This window comes from Wolffia australiana, chromosome 11, assembly GCF_029677425.1.
Source record: "Wolffia australiana isolate 7733 chromosome 11, ASM2967742v1".
NCBI classification, from domain to species: Eukaryota; Viridiplantae; Streptophyta; class Magnoliopsida; order Alismatales; family Araceae; genus Wolffia; species Wolffia australiana.
The window spans coordinates 8,371,482-8,379,620 of NC_135845.1; the positions used below are offsets into that span (position 1 = coordinate 8,371,482).

At 35.9% G+C, this 8,139-nt stretch overlaps 1 long non-coding RNA gene across 1 annotated transcript; it reads right to left on the minus strand.

The window, feature by feature from the left end:
* Positions 1-7,035: 7,035 nt before the first annotated feature.
* LOC144709576 (uncharacterized) lies at positions 7,036-7,904 on the minus strand. The gene is made up of 2 exons (XR_013583064.1): positions 7,580-7,904; positions 7,036-7,254 (listed from the first exon to the last, which is right to left on the minus strand). It is a non-coding gene; the product is annotated as an uncharacterized LOC144709576 (long non-coding RNA).
* Between the last annotated feature and the right edge of the window lie 235 nt (positions 7,905-8,139).

Sequence of the window (8,139 nt, forward strand, 5' to 3'; positions counted from 1 at the left end):
GACATCATATTGGATCAGCCACCACTTATGACCTACAGCTAAGGAAATAATAACCTGAATAGTATTCATTTCGGCTACATGAGAAACATTATCATGTAGTTAACACCATATTAGGTATATCACTAGGAAACCAACATTGCCTTGGAGCATTTAAGCTTGCCATCAACTTTGTATTTTATGGTGTCAACCCACCTACAACATATAGCACATTTGTCACACCACCATGTTTATTTATGTTTATTGAATAAAATATTTTGTTCATTATTATTCCAATGTGATGTTTATAATGAAATCCATAAATACATGCAATGACATAGTGAATTATGATGAGATCATAATACAACGATCACTAGTCTTTAAACATGTATTCTAGACATTCTTAATCGATGGATAGTCGAGGTGGACATAGAATTATCCGAATAGAATAGCACTAACTGATTCTACTTATACGATAAGTATAACTTATTTTGTAGCTATAAGTGTGGTGAGACTAACGATAGATAGTGGGTGCTCTTTGGAGAAAGAGTTCACATAAATGATCTGTATGAATCTCTGAATGGTATTATACCTAAATGTCAAGTAGGTTTATTCATGCCATGGTTGTATAAGTGATACATTAACCTCAGACACCAAGGGCATCTCGTGAATGGACGACTACATTTTGACTATGACTTACGAGCATCAAATCATGGCATTCAAACAAGTCATAGCTCGGGTGTAGTAAGAAGCTCACAAAGGTGATTGAGTTATCAAGATAGGAGCGTCTGCCCTCGGTATAAGAGGAGATTGACTCAAGGAAGACAAAGCAGCAAATCCCTGGCCAGGGTAGTGAGGATATTGGAGAAGGTGTTCTCTAATGATCCCAGTTACGCTTCAATACTAATCAAATGACAGATTAGGATTTGACAATGAACCATGCCCTAAGTCATTCGAGAGTCTTACGTAGATGACAGATTAGACATTTACGGTAACCGATGATGGTAAAGGTTCTATGAGAGAGCCCAAACACCACTCGTGATCTTCTAGACCATGAGGTATAGCTTGGCGACCCATAGACCGGAAACTTAACCTATCGATTGGGTTAAAATTGATCCTTAGTTAATTAATATATAGATTGATATAGTTAATTTATAAAGTTGGTCAATAATTGTTAATGGGCCACTAAAGTTATTAACAAGAATGATACGTGGGCCTTTAGGGTCACATGCATAAGGTCATAAGGGCATTGGTGGATATATTTTACTTTGTAGGGTTTTTGAGAAAAACTTAAGTAAAATATAAATAGGGAAGGGGCACTCATTTTAAGGACCTAGGCCATCCAAAATTGAGCCCCCCTTTCTCCACTCTACTCTCTTCTCTACTTAAACAAGGAGAGTATCTTCAAGGTAAGAAGATCTTCAAGATTTTCAAGGAGAATTGAAGAAGAAGAGGTGGATATCCAAGAGCAACGTGATCATGTAGATACTTTAAGAGGTTGGACACATGAATGACTTTAGAATGATCTCAAAGTGAGCAGGTCAAGGGTGGAACAAGTTCCCCATAAGTTACATGTGATGTATTGTTTTAAAGATTGATTGAGAATCGATAACACACTTCCGTATCCATGAAAACCATGTTTTCCATGATTGAACCAAGGAACATAACACAACAATTTTATGGCAATTACTTATCTTTAAATATGTTTAATAGACATTAAAGTAATTAGATAGAATGTCACTATCTTGTCCCACTGATATGATGAGTAAGGTCAACTCATGACTTCTAGGCCCGTGCGTGGGATGTTAATGTCACTCTGATAAAATATTATCTCATAATTATTAAGCCATATTGGTTTTATTAAAAGATATATCTCATACCATTCTTTCTCTAGGTTCTTGCCCCTCCTTTTCCATCCCTTACCAATGCAACCTGAGCATCGAGAAGATCATCCCAAAGAGGTGGTTATGCTTATTGAGTAGAGCAAGGAGATTCGACATGGAAAGGACTGAGAAGATGCGTCTAGAGGACAGACACCTGTGTCTCATGAGGGCTCATTTAAGAGACCATAAAAAAAAACAAATTTGATTTCACAGAAAGTGATATGACCATTTTATCTTTTCTATTTTTAAATGCCATTGTGATTTATTTTATTTCTTACAGTTTCTAAGTCATCCTTGGATTGTTGATCATGAAAACAGAACTCGATGCGCTTTACCCACCTCACCCATAACCCACTAATTTTTCCTTGTTACAAATTTAATTCCACTTAAACAACAGATGAAGAAAACAAAGATCAATGATCTAGTTTCAGAATAGTTCCAATCAAAAAAGACTCATGCAGCTTTGTAAAGATTAAAGGGAATGCAATATCAATAATCGAGCTTAAGAGAAAATCTAAGGAAAGAGAAAGATCATGGCTTTTAAAGTTTCAACTCCATCACAATAGCTGATCAAAGCAATAGGCGATCAATGTTTGAGCTTAACAACAGATCCAAAGAGTAAATTACATGGCTTGATAAGATTAAAGTTCTAAAATATAACATCTAAAGGAAATACAAGGTCAAGGGTCAAGCTCAAGAACATATCAAACAAGAAAAAAACCTAGCTTAAAAAAGATCAAATTCCATCGAAAAATATATCAATGAAATAGAAAATTCATCATCAAGCTTATGATCAGTTCCATAGGAAAAAAGACGATCAATATAACAAATTGTAATAGCAGATATGGCTTAACAAATTGCAGTCTACAGATTCAACACAATTGTAATAGTGATGTGGCTTTCTTGAGATCAACTCCACCAAAATAACAAATCAAGGACATCAAGATCAAGCATACAGCTAAAGAACAAAAAAAAGTAAAATCATTTTTTGAAGGAAAATCTGCGACAAAATATAAAATTATGGGTTGCTAAAAAGTCTATTCCATGTGATATGTCAACATGTTACATTTGTTATCATTTTCTATGATAATAAGGGGTCAACCAATTACTTGTTGAGCAGGAAATCAAAAAAGAAGGCAGGACAGAGAGGGGCTAACCTGAAAGCTTCAATGTCCATGACATCAAGAAAATTGCTGCTAGGGTTGTCAGAGGGGCCACATAGGATAGCCTATCCAAATTGCACTGATAATCTCAAATTTAGGGGTTTTAATTTTCATCTTTTTTAATTGAGATTATTTAACTGTATTTAAGAATACTTAGTTAGTGATGAGTACAAATCGTCTCCACGGGGAACGATGATTAAGGAATTAATTTCTTGTGCTAGTGATGATCAACGAGTGAAGAGATGAAGACGAGAATAGAGGATATGAGCTAGTGATATCAAGTAAAAGGATGCAAGTTATATGTTAATTTAACGAGTAGGTGAACGTTAAGGATACGATGACGGTAGAGTGTGTGGATGATGATAGTGGTTGAATGTAGACGGTGTGATGGAGAGGACAGAGAGACGAGATAAGAGAGTAAAATTTGAGTGAAGATACGATGATAAACCCTTATTACATTAATTATGGTGTCGAGAAAGAGACAACGTAAGGCGAAGACACTTACCTTAGATCGTTATGTTCTGCCATGATCATGACAATTTACGAGTGCCGGTAAGCTCCCCCTCTTCTCCAATGCTTCTCCCCACACGCCAAAGACACCAAGAACACACTTGATGGATCTCAAAACTCACTATCTTTCAATCAGACTACACAAGTAGGAAGCAAGTTCAAGATGAACTTCACAATGATCCAGGCCTCTATTTATAGATAAGAGCACCTCATGGAAAGAGGAGGGGAAGACAAAGCAATGCTGAAAGTTTCAGGTCAATCAGAGTTGTGGATCAAAAGTTATGGCCATTTGATGTTTAGCCAATCTTAGCCCTTGATTTCCTTCTATCTCATCGTCAGCATCACCGTTTTTCGTGCCTGTTAAGAAGTCAAAGCGCTCTGTATTCTGCGCTTTTCATATTCCATGTGGCGCTCTTCACATTCCGCGCCTTGTGTACCTGAGAAAAAGTAAAGGACAAAAGAGGGAAAAAGACAAAAAAACAAAAGAAAGATCACTAAAAATATATTTTATCGAGGATGTGTGGCGGTGTGTCAGCACGCGCCACGTCACCCTCTTCCTTCTTTCTCTTTTCCTTTTTCTTTTTTTGTTTTAAATGCTTCGACGTGGTCACACCATATCATCCTACGCAAACAACAAGTGAGTAATTACAGCAATCATCTCTTCGCGAATCACAAAGCAATGATTGCCTAGTTAATGATTGGCTGGCGCCAATCATTATAGAATGCTCTGATTTTTTGCCTTTCGACGAATCGAATGGCAACACGTGGCGGTGCAAAAATTAAAAAAAACTAAAAATTCTTTAAACTTTCATATTAAATAAAATGAAATCCCAAAAAATAAATATAAATATTTATTTCAACTTAGAAAAGTCATATCTTTCCAAATTTAATGTCAAAAAATTGCAAAAAAAATCATATTCTGTTTCAAAAGATATATTCTTTTAGAATATATTGTCAGAAAATTCCAAAAAATACACAGAAAATGTAAAAAAATTAGAAATTCATTCTACAAATAGATTTAATCACTTTAAGCTTGATAACATGCAAATATGAGTAATTTAATGCATATAAACATGTAAATATGATCATATTAGGTACTAAAAATGCATGTTATCATGCTCCAAATCTGCCAACATTCCTGACTCATTTTGAGACCAACACTATCTCAAGTGGTGTCAATACTAAATTTGTCTAACAAACCCAATAGGTCTGACAATAAATTTGTTAAAAAATGATATTATAAAAAATAATTCAAAATAAACACATTTATTTTGGATTCCTGATCTGGAACTAGGAGTTGGGGTTCAAATCGAAGCGGATCATTTGAATTATGATCTGAATATTTAATTGACCAAAAGTCAACTCGATCCAAACAGATCATATTTCTTGATAGAACAAGGAGATTGTTTGAGATCATTCTTGATATTTGATCGATCTGATTTCAATAATCAAAATCAATGGAAAAGCTATTCAGGTTGGTGGATCAAAATTGAACAGTTCAAAAAAAGGTAAACTCTCCCTCCATCTCTGTTTTTTGCTCGCTCTCTCGCATTCTCTCTCTTGTGCATTTTTCCTCCCTCACTCATTTTCTTCCTCTATCTCATTCTCATTCTCTCTTTTTTTCTCTCATTCTCTCTTTCTTGCTCTCTCTTTCTCTCTTTTTTGCTCTCTCTCACTCACTCTCACTCACTCTCACTCTATCTCTCTCTTGGTTCTCTATCTTTCTCTCTTGCTTGTTCTCTCTCTCACTCTATCTATCTCTTGCTCATTCTTGCTCTCTCTCATTTTATTTAATATATATTAATTTTTAATTAATTCTAACAATTCAATCTGATCCGAGCTGATCCGATCCGAATGAATGGTATGAATCGAATTGATTTGGGTATCCGGTCTGAACATTGACTGGATCATCTAATATGATCTGACCCAATGGGTTAAACCGAGTCCGAATCATTCATCTGAATTGTATGATCAAAGTTTGGATTTGATCAATCATTAGAAACTTAGGGCTGCACAAAAATCAAATTTTCACTGTGGACCAGCCCAATGGGACTTGAAAGAGATGGCACCAATTTAGAAGAAGCAGAAAGAGTAATACACTGGGTGTATTAGATAGAGACCTAGATAGAGAGATCAGGAGAGAGGCAGAAAGATATAGAGAGATACATAGAGAGACACAGACAGAGACAGAAAGAGAGATAAAGAGATGGAGAGAGACAAAGAGAGATAAACAAAAAGAGGAATGGAGAAAAACAGAGAGAGAGAGAGAGAGATAGAAAAATAGAGAGAGGTAAAGAGAAGAAAGAGAAGAAAGAGAGCAGAATACAAGAAAGAGAGAGAAAGAGAAAGAGGAAAAGATAAAGAATTAGATAGAAAGAGAGAGAGATAGAGAGATAGAGAGGGGAGATATAAATTTAGCAAGAGAGAGAGGAATAGAGGAAAGGAGATATATATTGAGAGAGGAAGATAGAGAGAGATAGATAGAAATAGCGAGATAGATAGAAATAGAGAGATAGATAGATAGAGAGATATATAGACAACTATAAAGATAGATATAGATAGATAGATAGATAGAGAAAGCGAGAGAGAGAGAGAGAGAGAGAGAAATATATAGAAAGAGAGTGAGATAGAGAGGTATAGAAATAGAAAGAGAGCGAAAGAGAGAAAGATAGAGAGAGAAAAATAGATAGAAAGAGAGTGAGATAGAGATATAGAAATAGAAAGAGAGTGAAAGAGAGAGATAGATAGATATAGAAAGAGAGAGAGAGAAATAGATAGAAATAGAAAGAGAGTGAAAGAGAGAGATATTTATAGCAAGAGAGTGAGATAGAGAGATATAGAGATAGAAAGAGAGTGAAAGAGAGTGAAAGAGAGATATAAAGATAGAGCAAGAGAGGGAGAGAAATACATAGAAAGAGAGCGAGATAGAGAGATATAGTAATAGAAAGAGATAGAAAGAGAGAGAGATGTAGAGATAGCAAGAGAGAGAATATATAGAGATAGAAAGAGATATATCCAAAGATAGAGAAAGAGAGATAGATAAAAAGAGAGAGAGGGAAAGATTGAGGGAGAGAGGACGAGAGAGATACAGAGACCAAGAGAGAGAGAGAGGAAGGTAGTCTGTCATCTGTCATTGTCTGTAACGGCGGACGGATAACTGAACGGTTGAATTTCCGTCATATGTCATTAGTCATCCATCATTCCTGACGAATGACAGATGACGAAAATGACGGACGAAACTGCGGTAATGACAGATGACTTTTATCGATGATGAATTTTTTAATGTATTTATTAGAAAACATAAAAATTTGTGTAATTTTTTACCAATTCAAATGTGCATTTAAATAAAAATCCATAGTTTCTTTCATAATTTTATATCGGTATAATGTATCAATTTGTTATGTTGATTGTGTAGGATTGTTGGAACATTAATCGTGATATTTTATTAATATTAAATGTTACAATAATCCTATTCTTACACTTTATATACTTGGTAGATGATATTTCCTTAATATACTTTGAATAATTCCCAAGAAGGAGACAAGTGATAAGTATTACACATCAACATTCAACTGAAAATAAAATTTCTTTCATATTATACTATCCAGAAATCATTAATTAGTTGAGAAAATAATTAATGAAAAATATCAAACCTCCCAGCGCAATCAAAGATCCAGCAAGCAAATATCCAGTACAGAAATTTCATCTCATAATCAATGTACCTTCCATAGAAATTTCAGCAGATTAAGAAACAGCAGGCAAAGACAAACCACTTTAGAGAGCAGTGAAAATTGTTCTCAACAAAAATAACAAAAACCATTGAAAAAAATATTTTTTTTGAACAAGTGATTAAGGTAAGAAAGTTGATTCATTTTCAGGATTCAATAGAATACACAATGTTTTAGCGAATCAACGAGAAATGTTTTTACGAATGATCAATAAGAAATTAAGGCACGAAAGTGGATTCTTCTTCGGGATTCAAAAGAGTACACAATGTTTTTGCAAATCAGTGGGAAATGTTTTGGAAGTGTGTCATAGAAAACTGACCTTCAGTTTCAGGATCGATGAGTGCAGCGCGAGACGGAAGATAAACAAGGTAGTCGAGATGGACGAGGATCAATGACCGCAGCGACTAACCTTCAGTTCGGGCCAACTGCTTGCAAGACGGACGAGAGACCCAGGAAGAGGAAGAGAGGCGCAGGCCTAGGAAGAGGGAGAGAGGCGAGAGCCGGAGAGAGGGAGAGAGTGAGAGAGGCGACAGACAGAGAGAGGAGACAGATGGAATGGGAAAAGGGCTGGAACAGGGGGGGGTCTCGGACGTCCATTCCGTTCTATCACTGGAACATCCATTCCGTTCCGTCACCAGAACGTATGTTCCATTCCGTCACCGGAACGTCCGTTTCGTTCCGTCAACAGAACGTCCGTTCCATTCCAGCTTTTTGAATGGACGAGTGACGGAACAGATAAATGATGGTCTCGTGACGATGACGAATTGGTGACGAATGACAAAAATGATGAAAAAATTTTCGCTGGACGGATAACGGTTCCATTCCGTCTGTTTGAAAACGTCATCCGTCTTTGTCCAACAGCTCTAAGAGTAGCCATCA